Source organism: Canis aureus, chromosome 11 (genome assembly GCF_053574225.1).
Source record: "Canis aureus isolate CA01 chromosome 11, VMU_Caureus_v.1.0, whole genome shotgun sequence".
Lineage (NCBI taxonomy): Eukaryota > Metazoa > Chordata > Mammalia > Carnivora > Canidae > Canis > Canis aureus.
This window is the reverse complement of record NC_135621.1, coordinates 44,123,563-44,139,828: the sequence shown is the minus strand read 5'-3', so window position 1 is coordinate 44,139,828 and position 16,266 is coordinate 44,123,563.

Below are 16,266 nucleotides of genomic sequence, written 5' to 3'. Positions count from 1 at the left end.
TAATCTAGATTATATCACCTATTGGCTACTGAGCTTTATATCCACCACCCACTCTTCCCAAACCCAATTTTCTACATCTGGCAATTGTAGGAAAGCATCTTACTGTGTAGTGTTGTTGCAAGGATCAAATAAGATGATAAATACAAAAGAGTTTTGGGAAAGTCAAGAAGCTAACAAGTGTATGTTAGGAATAGAATTTCCGGTATTAAATTCCTGATGGTCCAAGATTGGGCTGGCAGGCAAAAGAAAAGAGAAAATGTATTATGGGTGAAAAAGGCCAATTATGGATCAGGGCCCAGTAACGTAGGGGAAAGAGCTTGCTGACAAAATGAGAAAAGGAAAAAAGGGTGATCTGATTTCATCTGAGAATGGAGAGAGCAACTGGGAGCAGTAAGAGTATTTCAGAGGAAAGAGAGAACACCATTAAGCAGGTTCTTCTTTATGTAAATGTATCTCCTCCTACGGGAAACCAAGCACCAGGGTCATGAGTGCTGGAGTTCACGTTGCTTCTCAGATTGCTCACCTTGGGATCATCTGGCTGGCCCAACCATGGCGCTTAAAGATGAGGAGACAGACCAGAGAAGAGGAGATAACTTACCTGAGGTCATAGGAGTTGGAGCAAACTCAAAGAGCCTAGTGAAGGGAACTCCATCAAAGAGTGAAAGGTGCAAGCATTGCCTGAACTGGAGTCTGGGGTTGTGCAGAAGGCATATCTCACCTAATTCTAAAGGGTTGTACAGAGTCCTACCAGGAAAGGATTTTAACCTCCAAGAGGAGAATTAAGACACTCTTTTTTTTTTTTTTAATTTTTATTTATTTATGATAGTCACACACAGAGAGAGAGAAAGAGAGGCAGAGACACAGGCAGAGGGAGAAGCAGGCTCCATGCACCGGGAGCCCGACGTGGGATTCGATCCCGGGTCTCCAGGATTGCGCCCTGGGCCAAAGGCAGGCGCCAATCCGCCGCGCCACCCAGGGATCCCGAGAATTAAGACACTCTTACACACACACACACACACACACACACACACACACAATAAAAAATAAAAAGAGAGAGAGAGAGACTTTTACATGAGAAGCAAGCCAAAACCAACAGGACACAGACATACATCTGATGCTGTATCAAGCTAGGTTCGAAGATAACAATGTTAGTTTCTACATTACCTACCTCTATACAGTACCATACAGTACTACACTACTATACAGTAGAGTCCTCATGTCATGGTAAAGCAATTCTGTACTTTATACAGCTTCCCTGGGCATAGGATGTGGAAATAAGCAACTAACAATTGATTTGTTGTTGTCATCCCCATTAAAATGGTGGAAATTATTATTTTGTTATATCATTACATCTATTATGTATTCAGGGCTTCCCATGTGTTCTGTGCTGTGCTAGTATGTATATAACCTCCAATCTGCACAATGACCCGGTTACAGAGGTATTTGTAGATGAGTAAACTGATGTTCAGGAAAGTTAAGTAATTTGCCTGAGGCCATACAGCTGGTAAGTGGCAAAGCCAAGGTTTAAACTCAGTTATGCCTGGTTCAGAGCCCATTCAATGGCATTACAACTAGTACTTGGTGCTCCAGGACACAGTGATGGCAGAGAAGCAAAGAAGCAACTGCAAGAGCCGAATCTCTGAATAGTCTCTGTAGCAAAATCATTAAATCAATCAAAAGTTAAACTTAAGTCAGCAATCAAAATAATTATTTCTACACTGAACCTAACACTGTCATATTTAGTTCAAGACACCACTTCCTAAGTTTGGCAAAGAGAGCAAGTATGCCAAGGCAGCAGGAAGTCCCATTAATGTAGGATCTCAAAGCAGATGAGGATGCATGCCTCTAGGGTGTTGAGCATGCCATAGGAAAATATTTATTCTCAGGTAGCATTAGCTGAGTCAATTCACCAGGCAGTGTTTTAACCTCAACACTTACTAAGTCTTGTGTATACGACCTGGGAAGGAGTGGTTTCTTCCTAAGACCTACAGGTGACAGATAAAAAGACAAGATCATTATATTTGAGTAATGCTTATTATATGTCTTGGGACTCTTTTTAAAGATAATCTTTATTAGCTGACTCAGTAATTTCATCCAGCCAGGCCTTATTACAGAAGTGATTTAAAGAAGCCCTATTTTTATAACATGACTTAAAGATCTAGAAGAGAAATAAAGAAAGAAACAAATTCAAGTGATAAGCTTGGAGACATGAATCATTACCTTAGGCAGGATGAAAGAGAATGCAGTAGCCCCGGGCAGAGCACTAGTGTCTCCAAGTTGCTATTATGGGGATGTCCAGAGATACAGGCCACAGTTGGAAGCCTCCTGCATCCCTTGCTGTCTCCAAGGGCACTCCCCTTCTCCCCTCACAAATGTCAGAAACCCTGGAAACGAGGTGGCAGGGACACCAAGCTGGAAACATTCTAGTAGGGTAGTATTGAGTCTTAGGGGTCACTGACCCAATTTCAGGAACCTCTCCCTTCAAAATTACTCATAAATAAAAATAATAACATTTATTAATAGCTACTAAGAGCCAAGCACTGTGGCAATAACAACAGATACTGCTTCTCTGTGTCTCTGTGTGTGTCTCTCTCTCACCAACTACCTTTTGTAATATCTGATTTTTGAACATGAAAAACACCAGAAACTCAGTAAGGTTAACTTGGCTGAGTTTACATATCCAGGATTTTCATGCTTGCTTTTCTAATTCTAGGACCCAAGTACTTTCCTCCATCTCATACCACCATTGTCTCTCTTTTTTTTCTTTTTCTTAAAGATTTTATTTATTCATCAGAGACACAGAGAGAGAGAGAGAGGGGCAGAGAGAGAAGCAGGCTCCAGGCAGGGAGCCTGACGTGGGACTCAATCCCGGGTCTCTAGGATCAGGTCCTGGGCTGAAGGCAGCGCTAAACCGCTGAGCCACCTGGGCTGCCCCCACCATTGTTTCTTTAAGCCAACCAACATTCACTCTAAACAGTTAGAACTGTTGTGGAGGAATTCAAGAAAGCAAAAAATGTACTTCTAAACATCAGAGAGCTTAAAATCTAGAACAGCAAACAGATTCACACAAGAAGAGAAATGACATCACTACAAGGCAATAAAGAGATAATTAAATGCATGAAGAGAGGGCCTGGTGGCTTGTACTTGGGGAGTGTTACCTCAGGCAGAGAGGGAGTGATGCAGTTCATTCCTGAATTGGTCTTGGAGGAATGAGTAAAAATTAGCTGGAAACAGGCAGGGTTACATATATTCTAGCAGAAAAGACTTCCCACAGTAAACTTTCTGTTCCAGAGAAAGGCCTGTAATCTTGGTACTTCTGAAGTCTGGGGAGAAGCAGCATGAGTATTCTGGAGACATTTTGAAAGACTTGCTACTTCTTTTAGTTAAAAAAAAGTATAGAGGCAAAATTTACATACAGTGAAATGCACAGATCTTAAGTAGAAGATTAGTGATTTTGATAAATATATACATGTGTCATCACTCTAATTCAAGTATAGAACATATATGTTACCCTAGAAACTTCCTTCAGGCCCTTCTCAATCTCTACTCTCCCCCCTCACCCCACCACAGGCAACCACTGTTTTGATCTATATCCATTGATTAAAACTTCACATGAAAAGAATTGTATCCTGTGTGGGGTTTTTTTGTTTCTTCTTTTGTGCTGCATCATGAGGTCAGTTCTTGCTGTTGCCCATATTAATTGTTCATTTCTTTTTAGTTCTCAGTAATAAATATTCCATTGTTTATTGTTTGTTTTTTAAAATTTGTTTATTCATTATTCCTTTGTGGCAGATATCTGGTTTTTTTCAGTTTGGGGCTACTATGAATGAAACTGCTATGAACATGGTTGTTACCCCAACATCATTTAAAACCCGTCTTCTAGTTTCTTCTCTTTCTCTCCTTTATTTTGTGAGACTTCTGATGACATCCTGCCTGACTGAAAGACCTGGATTAAGCAAGCCCCTTTCCTGTGAGAGTAATCACACACACAAAAGCTTTCATGTTTAGATCTAACCATACCAAAAAAGAAAGTCAATATGTGTATTTTATTTTGTTTATAGCTTTTTTAAAAAAAAAAAAAAACTATAGTTTAGGGATCCCTGGGTGGCTCAGCGGTTTAGCGCCTGCCTTCAGCCCGGGGCATGATCCTGGAGTCCTGGGATCGAGTCCCACATCAGGCTCCCTGAATGGAGCCTGCTTCTCCCTCTATGTCTCTGCCTCTCTCTGCCTGTGCTCTGCCTCTGTGTGTCTCTCATGAATAAGTAAATAAAATCTTTAAAACAACAAACTATAGTTTATTTATTTATTTGAGGGAGAGAGAGAGAGAGAGAGAGAAAGAGAGAGAGAGAAGAAGGGAGGGACTGCACACATGAGTAGGGAGAGAGGTGAGGGGAGGGGCAAAGGGAGAGGGGGAGACAATCCCAAGCAGACTCCACATTGAGCGCACAGCCTGACACAGTGCTTGACTCATGCATGACCCTTAGATTGTGACCTGAGCTGAAACCAATAGTCAGACGTTCAACTGACTGCACCACCCAGGAGCCCCTGTTTATAAAGAATTTTGATGAACTTGGATAAAATTATTTGTAAGAAGTTATGGAAATAAGGCTTTATAGTTCACAACTCATGGAAGTTTTTAGCTGCCCCATATTTTATCTACTCTGTGTCTTCCTGAGCAATGTAGTAGTAACAATTTCCTTAATACACACACAAAGATGCCCCATCCACCCATCTATTATCCCATGCTGTTAAGAATGAAAGAAGTAAAAAAGAAAATGGAAGTGACATTTCTTTCTCCTTCCTCCATTTACAACAGATTTGTAGCCAAGGAGGTTAATAAACTAGTTAATAACAAGAAGAAATTTGACCCAGAATTGGAATTCTTTCTATACACCACTTCAGCATTCTCTCTGCAAACCCCCAACTCAACTGCATGACACCCTACAGATTGTGAGTGCTGAAGACTGACCACCTTTGTGATGTGACCATGATACTACTCCTTATTCACTCACATCCAAGATGGCTTTTCTTGTCATTTGACATCCAAGTTTGAAGACCTTTCTCATTACCAAAATTTCTGCTCCATTTTGGAAGGCCTCTAGAAGAATATCTACCATACTACCTCTAAGTATGGTAGCCTGAGTCATTTGCCTCCACTCTCTCCAAAACCTTCAACAAAATAGCAGACATGAGTCTTAAAGAAAAGAAAGAAAGAAAAAGGAAAGGAAAGAAAACCAACCAACCTATAAGGACACAGAACAAGAGAAGACATGACAGCAACAGAATTTTGGAGCCTGGACATCATATGGGCTTGTGCTGACACATTTTGCAACCTTGAGAAAGCTAAAATCTAAACTAGCAGAGGAAGAAATTCAGAGATAGACTGACTTCCAGCAGAAAGCTGGAAAGATTCAACACTCAATTAGAGGCACTAGTGTCTTTCAAAGTAGGAGTCCAAGGGAGACTAAGAACAAGTATATATGGTTTAAAGTCACTTTCAGAACCAGTTACACTTGCTTTTTCCCTTTATCTTAAGCAACCAGGCAACTGTCCCAACCCAAGCTGGGATAGGGTTCACTCTCTGGGGTAGAGGGGCTAGAGAGACTCTGGCTGTAAGGACAGTAGGAATGGTGGAGAATGATGTTACCATTGACTCCAAGGACACAGAAAGCCAGGCTCGTGCCTCCTAGGAGAAGCAGGACTTCCTCCTACTATTTACATTTGGAGACTTCTCAATAAAACATCTCAGTCCTATCACCCAACAATGAGGTCCACCAATCAGTAAGAATCACATCCCTACACAGAATTTCCACTTTTAATTGTAAATGGGTCACCAGACATTTGAGAAAGTTTTCTAACATTAACTACAAGGGTCAAAACAAAAGGAGCTTAGGTGGAAGGTAAGGAAAAATAGGTAAAGAACAGAAGAAAACATATATAATTAATATCCTTACAGAGATAAATAAAGATATTGTTTCCAAGAGACGAGAACAAGAACTTATAAAAGAAATTTTTAAGAAGGGAGTTCTTAGGAGTTAAAGATATGAGAGCAATATGTAAAATTCAATTTTAAAAGGGTTAGAAAATAATGTCAGGTAATACAGTCATAGAAGAGAGAGAAAAATTTAAAAAGTTGGAAAAAATATTAAATATTAGTGAATAAACCAAGATGGTCTGATATCCGGAAGAGAATTTGAGAATGAACAAACAGAGAAAGCAAAGAAAGGAAATAAACCAGTCACATGAAACAGTTTCCTGGAATGGAAGGATGTGCATATAGATGGGGAGGGTTCACCAAGTGCCCATAGCAATGGAGGAACAGCAGTGCATAGGCCACATGAAATTTCAGAACAGCAAGGACAACAGAATATCTTAAAGGCTTCCAATGACAAAAAAAAAAAAAAAAAAAAAAAAGACACAGTCAAAACCTTAGGGATAGACAAGGAATCAGAGAAGCTCAGATGCTTCATAAGTGACAATAATATACCTTCAAAATTCTATGAGAAATTATTTCAAAATCAAAATTCTACCAAATATCAGTGGAGTCTAAGGGTAGAATCAACTTTCTAAAACTTTAGTCTTATTTTTCACCATGTGTCTGTCCCCATGCTGATGGTTGGGGATATCTTTTTTTTTTTTTAAGATTTTATTTATCTATTCATGATAGATATATATGGAGAGAGGCAGAGACACAGGCAGAGGGAGAAGCAGGCTCCATGCACCGGGAGCCCGATGTGGGACTCGATCCCGGGTCTCCAGGATCGCGCTCTTGGCCAAAGGCAGGCGCCAAACCACTGCGCCACCCAGGGATCCCCGGTTGGGGATATCCTATCATGACTTTAGAGAAGCAGGCCTGGCGTGCTACTAGTTCAAGTTGAAACAGGAGGACAGAGGGTTACAGGAGGGGTGGCCCCAGGGGGAAAAATGAAATTGATAAATTATTCATCATATTTAAACACACTGAGAGCTAATTTACATTTTGGGAGATTAATTAGTGATTGGCACATAAAAATCTAAATAGAAAAATTAAGGCTGTTCTTCTCTTAAGAAAGCAAAAAAAAAAATATTGAACAAGAAAGAATTATCATACATAACATGGCTAAGCTTTCAGTAGTATTTCCAAAGTCATAGTAATATAAATACTGGATACTGATTTGTACTGCATACAAAAGCAGAATATATTTATATGGGGAGGGGAAGTGTAATGTATGTGAGCTAATTCTTCTCTTCCAGAGCAGAGAGACAAAAGATAAAATCAAAGCAGAAAATAAAGAAATAGTAGCATTTGCAAGTTATTTAAAAAATATGGAGGCAAAAAAATAAAATAAAATAAAAATAAAAATATGGAGGCAAAAATAAACAACTAAATTAATTGGAACGGGGAACCTCTTGAAGTGATAATCAAGGGTTGGGGAGGCTGGCACCAGGGCTCCTGCTTTTGTTACAAGCTTATAAAATGATTTCACTTTCTAATGTATGTGTATAACCTTAAAAATGAAAATTTCCTAAAGAAAAGAAAAAAGGTATAGGCTTCTGGAAATCTTTGGTATCCAGAGACATGAGCATACGTACTGAGCAATACAAGATGTGACGCATATTAAAAAACCCCTGATCCCACCAGACACAGCCACCCACAAGTCCCCAGAGTGGCATCTATGCTTACTCAAGGACTTTCACCTATCTCTGGTTCCTTCTTCAAAGTTGTTCTACAGGTCACTAAAGGCAGACTGACTTCTCTTTGGCAGTTTATACCCAGTGACCAGAATGCATGCTATAGCTACAGTACTATCTTTTTTAGCATGTGAAAGAAATGCATAGGTTGCCAGGCGAATGAACTAAATGTTATATTTAGCTGGGAAGATAACATATCCCTAATGTTTGGATTTATCAAAACAAATTCCAGATGGCAAGCAAGCCATAGAGAGAGGGGCCATCTGGTAAGTTAAAGCAGGGCTCATTTTTTTTAAAGGTGAAAGGTAGTAAATGTCAAAACTTCCTATGGTGAAAATACATCGATCTGTTGCTATGACTGGAGGAGCAATCCTGAGCCACATGTCTCATATGTGCTAATTAAAATATCTGTGACATTACACTCTTTCAAATACCTGAGTGATTTTTTAATAATTTAAAAAACACTTATTGAATATAGTAAGATTTCTTTGTATACCTGCTAAAAGTATATTGTATGATGGCAGCTGTAGGCATTAATAAAACCATTTAACAGAGCCTACAATTCAACAAATTCTTTGAAAGTATAAACCAATAAAAACTGAAACAATTTTTTTAAAAATGATTTAAGATGTTGCTGCCATTTTTGATTTAGCTCAGCAGTGGTATTTTTAGTGCATTTTTCTGTTTGACAGAATGTTTCTTGCACATATTTTTTTCTCTCTCCATTCCCACTGCTCCCTCTGAAACTAATCATTACATGCCTCTATTTATTTGCCAGTTTCCCACCCCCTCCCCCTGGCCCCACTTGCATACAACTTCCAGCTTAAACATTACTCTGTTTATATAACTTCCTGGCTCAAAAAACAGTCAATACCTCTCCAATGTCCAGAAGATAATGTGCAAGCTTCCACTCACTGACACCCCCACCTCCCCATGCCACTCTCTCAATGTGAATCTTCCCATCTCTCCAGGCTGCAGGCAGGCCATCACCTCAAGAACTGGAGCTCTGCCCCTATCTCAGTGCCTCTGGTGGACACTCTGATTCTCTCTGCTGGGCCTAACAGCCTTCTCCCCCATGAGCTGAATCCAAGATGCCATGGCCAACATGAAGGTGCCCTAACACAGAGAGGCTTCTGTGGCAGAGCCCACCCCCAGGTCAGCTTCCAGGGGTGATGTCATAGTCTAGATCTTACATGATAGTAAATGTTGGTCACCCTCAGTGGTGCCCCCCTCCCCAAAGATGTCCTTATCCTAATTCCTGCAACCTGTGACTATGTAACCTCACATGGCAAAAGAGACTTTGCAAATGTGATCAAATTAAGAAATTGGAGATGAGGATTTTATTCTGGATTAGCTCAATCGACCCAATGTAATCACAAGCCCTTAGAAGAGGGAAGCAGGAAGATCAGAGTCAGAGAAGATGTTGTGATGACAGAAGCAGAAGTCAGAGAGAAAATTTTGAAGATGCTAAACTGTTGGCTTTGATGATGGAGGGAAAGGACCATGAACCAAAGTTATGTGCCAGCCTCTAGAAGCTGGAAAAGGAAAGGAATGGACTATCCCCTAGATTCTCCAGAAGGACCCAATCCTGCCTATACTTAACTGTAGCCTATTAAGACTGATTTGGACTTTTGACCCCCAGAACTGTAAGAAAATAAATTTATGTTGTTTTAAGCTACTGAATTTGTGGTAATTTGTTCTGGAAGCTAATACAGCCTCTTTGACGGCTCTCCTGGTTCCAGCTCCAAAAAGCCTGGCGTACACTCATCTCTCTCTCTGTTGGCCCATAGTGAAGTCCCAGCAAGCTTAGGCTGAAATTGATGCAGGTTAGAACTTACTTAACCACTAGTCACATGTGGCTATGTATATTTAAACTTAAATAAAATAAAACATTCAGTTCCTCTGTTATACTAACTGCATTTCAAGTGTTTACCAGCGACCTGTGGCTAATAGTGATGGAACTGGATAGTGAAGGTACAGAATAATTCCATCATGACAGAGTGTTCTACTGGAGAGTGGTTGCTGTACTAATATGCTGTGTGCCACTAATTTTTACAATTCACTGAACTCTTCTTTATTCACTCTGGTTTTACCTTTCCCCCAGAGGGCCTGGGGTAAATAGTATAGGTCCCTTGGGGTAAGTTCCAGGCTGGGGAAACGGCTTTGAAGTGACTAAAGTGAACAAACTTGGGTGAGTGTGCATCCTGGAATACTCCCACTGTCCCAGTCAGGGGCAGAGTCAGGGAGATCCCTCCAGGTCAGCCCCCAGTGCTAGTCTTGGCTCTACCAGGAGCTGCCCCTGCCCTCAAGGAACACGTCTGGTCTTTGGAATTGCTTAGGCAGTCTGTCCTTGTAGTTAGATGATAAAAACATTCCTTATTATTTTCTCCTAATACACTCAGAGTTCTTACTTTAAAACTTTCTTTAACTCATCTGAAATTTATTTTTGTATACCATGTGAGACAGTGAGCTAAGCTTATTTTTCCCCCACAGATAGCAAATGTCTTTATCATTGCCCCTCTCCCCATTTTGAAATGCCACTTTGGTCTTACAATAAATTCCTAAGTACAAACAGATGTTCTTCTACTTAGCCCTACCTACATGACTGTCATCCTGCCTTAAATGTTACAGTTTTGCAGTCTATTTAGCCATCAAACAGGGAAATTTCCCTTTCATTATCCTGATTTTTCAATATTTTGTTTTTTCTTGTTGTTTCCTCTTCCTTGTGCACTTCAGAATCAGTTTGCCAAAATTCACCTAAATATTCAGCTTGAAATTTTGGGGGAATTATTTTAAATGTAGAAAAATGACAAAATTGACATCTTAAATATTGAGTCTCTTGATTTAAGAAAGAGATTTGCTGTTCCATTTATTTAGGTGTTTATTTTTTACTTTTTAAAAAGTTCTATGCTTGTTTTCTTTTTTTTTATATTTAAAGATCTTATTTATTAATGAGAAACACACACTGAGAGAGAGAGAGAGAGAGAGAGGCAGAGACACAGGCAGAGGGAGAAGCAGGCTTCATGCAGGGAGCCAGACGTGGGACTGGATCCCGGGTCTCCAAGATCACACCCTGGGCTGAAAGCGGCGCTAAATTGCTGAGCCACCTGGGCTGCCCCCCATGGAGTTTTAAATTGCTTAATATTCACATACAGGAAACCATGGATTTTTGTGTATTGCTCTCTTACTGAACACTTTTTCTATTTTAATAGTTTTGCTGCTGATCCTCTGGGATTTTCTAGATAGACTATCATACGACCTACAAACCAAGACAGGTTTTCCTCTTTGTTCCTGGTATCTTTATCGCTTTCTTCTCTTCTTGGCTTCATTTATTGGAATATCCAGCATGATGTTGAATAGTAGTGGTGACAACTAGTATACCTGTATCTTCCTGACTTTTTTAATTGTTATTTATTTATGATAGTCAGAGAGAGAGAGAGAGAGAGAGAGAGAGGCAGAGACGCAGGCAGAGGGAGAAGCAGGCTCCATGCACCGGGAGCCCGATGTGGGACTCGATCCCGAGTCTCCAGGATCGCGCCCTGGGCCAAAGGCAGGCGCTAAACCGCTGCGCCACCCAGGGATCCCTCTTCCTGACTTTTTAAAGGGAATATTATTATCTCACCATTATGAATAATGTTTATTAAAGGTAATTTCTTTCTCTAATTTGCTCAAAAGGGTGTTGAACTTTAAACCAAATATTGTTTTACATATGAAACAAATGTTTTTTTCTTTAAATTGTAAATGTTGAATTATAATAATAGATTTCTTTTTTTATAAGATTTTATATATTTATTCATGAGACAGAGAGAGAGAGAGAGAGGCAGAGACACAGGCAGAGGGAGAAGCAGGCTCCATGCTGGGAGCCCGATGTGAGACTTGATCCCAGGACCCCAGCATCACGCCCTGAGCCAAAGGCAGACGCTCAACCGCTAAGCCACCCAGGCATCCCTAATAACAGATTTCTTAATATTGAACTAGCCTTATATTTCTGGGATAAACTCTACTTAGCCAAATACTTTAGAATTAACCTTTAACTATACTGGTAAGTTTCATTTATTAGTGTTTTGTTTGTACTCTTGTTTCAGGATTTTTACATCTATATTTTTAAATGATATTCCTTTACAATTTGTTTATTATTTATTATTTGACTTTTGCCCAGTCAGGCTTATACTAGCTTTGTAGGTGATTTGGGAAACTTTCTCTTTTTTTAGTCTCTGGAAGCTTTAAATGCCATAAAGGTCTGGGACTGCAACTGAGACAAATTGCTTTTTAAAGATAAATCTTACTAATTTTAATTTCTTGTATAGTGACTATTCTATTTTCTTTCTTTTTTTAATTTTTTTTATAACTTTTTATTTTTATTTTTATTTATTTATGATAGTCACAGAGAGAGAGAGAGAGAGAGAGAGAGAGGCAGAGACACAGGCAGAGGGAGAAGCAGGCTCCATGCACCTGGAGCCCGACATGGGATTTGATCCTGGGTCTCCAGGATCACGCCCTGGGCCAAAGGCAGGCACTAAACCGCTGCGCCACCCAGGGATCCCTCTATTCTGTTTTCTATCTCTTTAAAAGTCACTGGATCTGATGTTCATTGCAACATTATTCATAATAAAAGAAATGTGGAAACAACCCAACTCTCCATCAACAGATAAACGGTGGTATTTACCTGCAATGAGATAGTCACCCATTTTTTAAAAAATGGAATTGTGATAGATGCTACAACATGGATGAACCTTGCAAAGATACTAAATGAAGTAAGTCAGTTAATAAGAAACAAAGTGCCTGATTTTTTTTTTTTTTTTTTTTTAAGATTCCACCTATTTATTTGAGAGAGAGAGCAAGCTTAAGGGGAGGGGAATACAGGGAGAGGGAGAGAATTCTAGCAGACTCTGCCTTCAGCGTGGAACACTGGCTCCATGTGGGGCTCCGCTCAGGACCCTGAGATCATGACCTGAGCTGAAATCAAGACCTGGTCACTCAACCAACTGAGTCACACAAGTGTCCCTAATTCTACTTTTATGAAATATCCAGAATAGGCAAAGTCAGAGACAGAAAGCAGGTTAGAAGTTACTAGAGACGAGAAGAGAAGGGTAATGGGAAGTGTTTTTACTTAATTATTACGGAATTTCTGTTTGGGGTAATGGAAAGATTTGGAAACAGTGATAGCATTGTACAACATTATGAATATAATTAATGCCTCTGAATTATATGCTTAAAATGGTTAAAATGACATATTTTATGTTATCTATATTTTATCACAATAGAGTTTTTTAACCCACATAAAGTGCTTTTTGTTTAAAAAAGGATCATTTGGGGTAATTTATATTTTCCTAGAATATCTTCTCTTTCTCTAGATCATTATATTTGTTGGTATGAATTTTTAGTTTTGTCTTTTCCTTAATCTTATGTCTTTCCTTTTCTATTGTTCAGACTTGACAAAAACTTATTTTATTGCTTTTCTCTCCTCTTCCTCCCAAGAAATAGCTTTTGATTTTATTGATGAGATATGTTGGGTTTTTTTTCCCTTTTCAATTAATTCTTCCTACTATCTTTTTTTTTAAGATTTTATTTATTTATTCATGAGAGACACACAGAGAGAGAGGCATAGACATAGGCAGAGAGTGAAACAGGCTCCTGGCAGGGAGCCCGATGCGGGACTCGATCCTAGACCCCAGGATCACACCCTGAGCCAAAGGCAGATCCTCAACCGCTGAGCCACCCAGGCATCCCGATTCTTCCTATTATCTTTATGTTTTGTTTTTAAGAGTTATTTCATTGTCTCTTTTAGCTTCTGTTTTTGTTGTGTAGTCCCTCCACTGCCCTTTATTTCAAAATAACTAACAATTTTAGCGAAAATTTATTTTTTTATTCTAGTAAACATTTTAAACAAGTTATAACAAATTGATTTTTTGTTATTTCTAATTTTACTGCCTTACAGCCAGTGAACGTATCCTGTACATATGATTTGTACATTTTATTTTTTTAAGTTTTTAATTTTAATTTTTAAAAGATTTTATTTATTTATTCATGAGAGACACACAGAGAGAAAGGCAGAGACACAGGCAGAGGGAGAAGCAGGCTCCATGCAGGGAGCCCAACATGGGTGTCCAGGATCAGGCCCTGGGCTGAAGGCAGCCTTAAACCACTGAGCCACCCGGGTTGCCTAATTTTTAAAATTTTTTTAAAGATTTTATTTGTTCATCAGAGACACAGAGAGAGAAGCAGGCTCCATGCAGGGAGCCTGACATGGGACTTGATCCCCAGTCTCCAGGATCACGCCCTGGGCCAAAGGCAGGCGCCACCCAGGCGTCCCAATTTGTACATTTTAAACTGTACTGAATTTTTTCTATGTGGTCTGATTCACAGCGGTGTTCTGAAGTTAATAGAAAAAAATGCATATGAATATATACATATGTATGTATGTGTAAATATATGCGTATCTATGTTAGTAGTTAATTCTATTATTCAAATCTCCCACATACATACAGAATTAATCTTTTGTCTGTTTAATATTTCAATTTCTGAGAAAAGTATCTTAAAATATCCCACTATTTGAGTTTCAATTTTTTTTGCATATATATTAAAGTTGTCTTATTAAAAGGGCAAAGATTTATGACAATTTGTTTTCTTGGCAGATAGCACCTTTACCATTATGAAATAGCTTTTCTCATTCTATCTAATACTTTAATCTTAAATACTATTTCATCTAGTATTAATATTGCCAAACTTATTGTCTTTAAATTATTTTTAATCTCTATAGCTTTTAATTAATTAATTTTTACATTTGTTTTTATTTAAATTTGATTTGCCAACATAGACTATAACACCCAGTGCTCATCCCATCAAGTGCCCTCCTCAGTGCGTGTCACGCAGGTATCCCATCCCCCCACCTACCTCCCCTTCTGCAACCTTTTGTTTGTTTCCCAGAGTTAGGATACAGCTTTTAATTTAAATGAGCATATGGTTTTTAAAATAATTTTACAAGACCTAGAATAAAATGACTTTTATTGTCATGTTATTGACACCTCACCTCTCCCACTAGATTTTCTCTCCTTAAAGACAATCACTTATTACTCTTTCATTGTTTCTTCTGATAATTGCTTCCACATTTCTAAGTAATAACTTTTCCATGGCTATCTCTGATTTTTCAGTTTTATCTATTTCCTGTTGTGGAACATTATTATTTAGCTCCCTTACATGACTCCATCACATTCCCATTTCCATTCCCTACATCCTCCTAACATAGTTATAATTTTTGGTTAGGTCAATATTCAGTATTCATTATGATGGCTATGAAAGTTACTTAGAATATTATAATTATATATCCTTCTAGGTGTAACTTCCCATTTTCCTTGGAGTTAATAAATTTTCCCCTTTGCTCGACTAAGTTCCTATCACTAATTAATTCCCAGCTTTTCATCAGGAATGTACAACCCCCCTCCATATTACACAGTCTTTTCTCTGCCCTCTTGTGCCAATGGTTGATCTCAAGACCTCCTGAATTGTTGTCCTTGGACTCCTCTGTGTTCTCATCCTGAACATTCCCTTGACCATTCTCCTGTGTGTTTATTCCCTGGTTAATCCATCCTTCCTTCCTTCCTTCCTTCCTTCCTTCCTTCCTTCCTTCCTTCCTTCCTTTTTTCTTTTCTTTTCTTTTCTTTTTCTTTCTTTTCCTTTTCTTTTCCTTTCCTTCCCTTCCCTTCCCTTTCCTTTCCTTTCCTTTCCTTTCCTTTCCTTTCCTTTCCTTTCCTTTCCTTTCCTTTCCTTTCCTTTCCTTTCCTTTCCTTCCTTTTCCTTTTCCTTTTCCTTTTCCTTTTCCTTTTCCTTTTCCTCCTTTGTTTTGGTGGACTGTATCCAAAACTTCTTAGGACATGATACATAAGGGTTGCCTGTCAGAAGATGTCTTTATTCCACTCTTACATTAGATTGGTAATTTGGGGAGTAAATCATTTTTCCTCAGGATTTTGAAGACACTGCTTCAAAAGTTTCTGGTCTTGCTGTTGAGACATGTGATGCCACTGTGATTCCCACTCCTTTGTCTGTGGCCTATATTGTTTCCTGGAATCTTTAAGAATCTTTCTTTTGTTCTGAGAACTCTGAAATTTCACAGAGTTGCCTTGGTATGGACCTCTTTTCATCCACAGTGCTGGGTGTTAGTTGGTACTTTCCATTTAGAAACTTGTGGAAACTTCCTTCATTTATTTTAGGGAGATCTCTTTTGAGTTGATAACTTGATAATTTCTTCTCCTACATTTTCTCTTGGAAACTCCAATTTCTCAGGATAATGAGACTGCTAAGCTGATGCATTGATCCTCTATCATTTCTAGCCATTTTTATCCTCTTTCTTACGCTCATTATTCCTTCTACTTCCTGGGAGACTTTTGATTTATCTTCTTATCCTTTCATTGAGTTTTTCATATGTGCTATTATTTTTAACTTCCAAGGCAACTTTTGAATGTTCCTTTGTTGTTAGTCTATTGGTCTTTTTTTTTCATAGATACAATTATCTTTCTTTTCACTTGTCCAGAAACATGGCTGTTTTGCTTTCTAGGTTTCTCGTACTTATACATTGTTTCTGTCTCCCCCAAGTTTCAT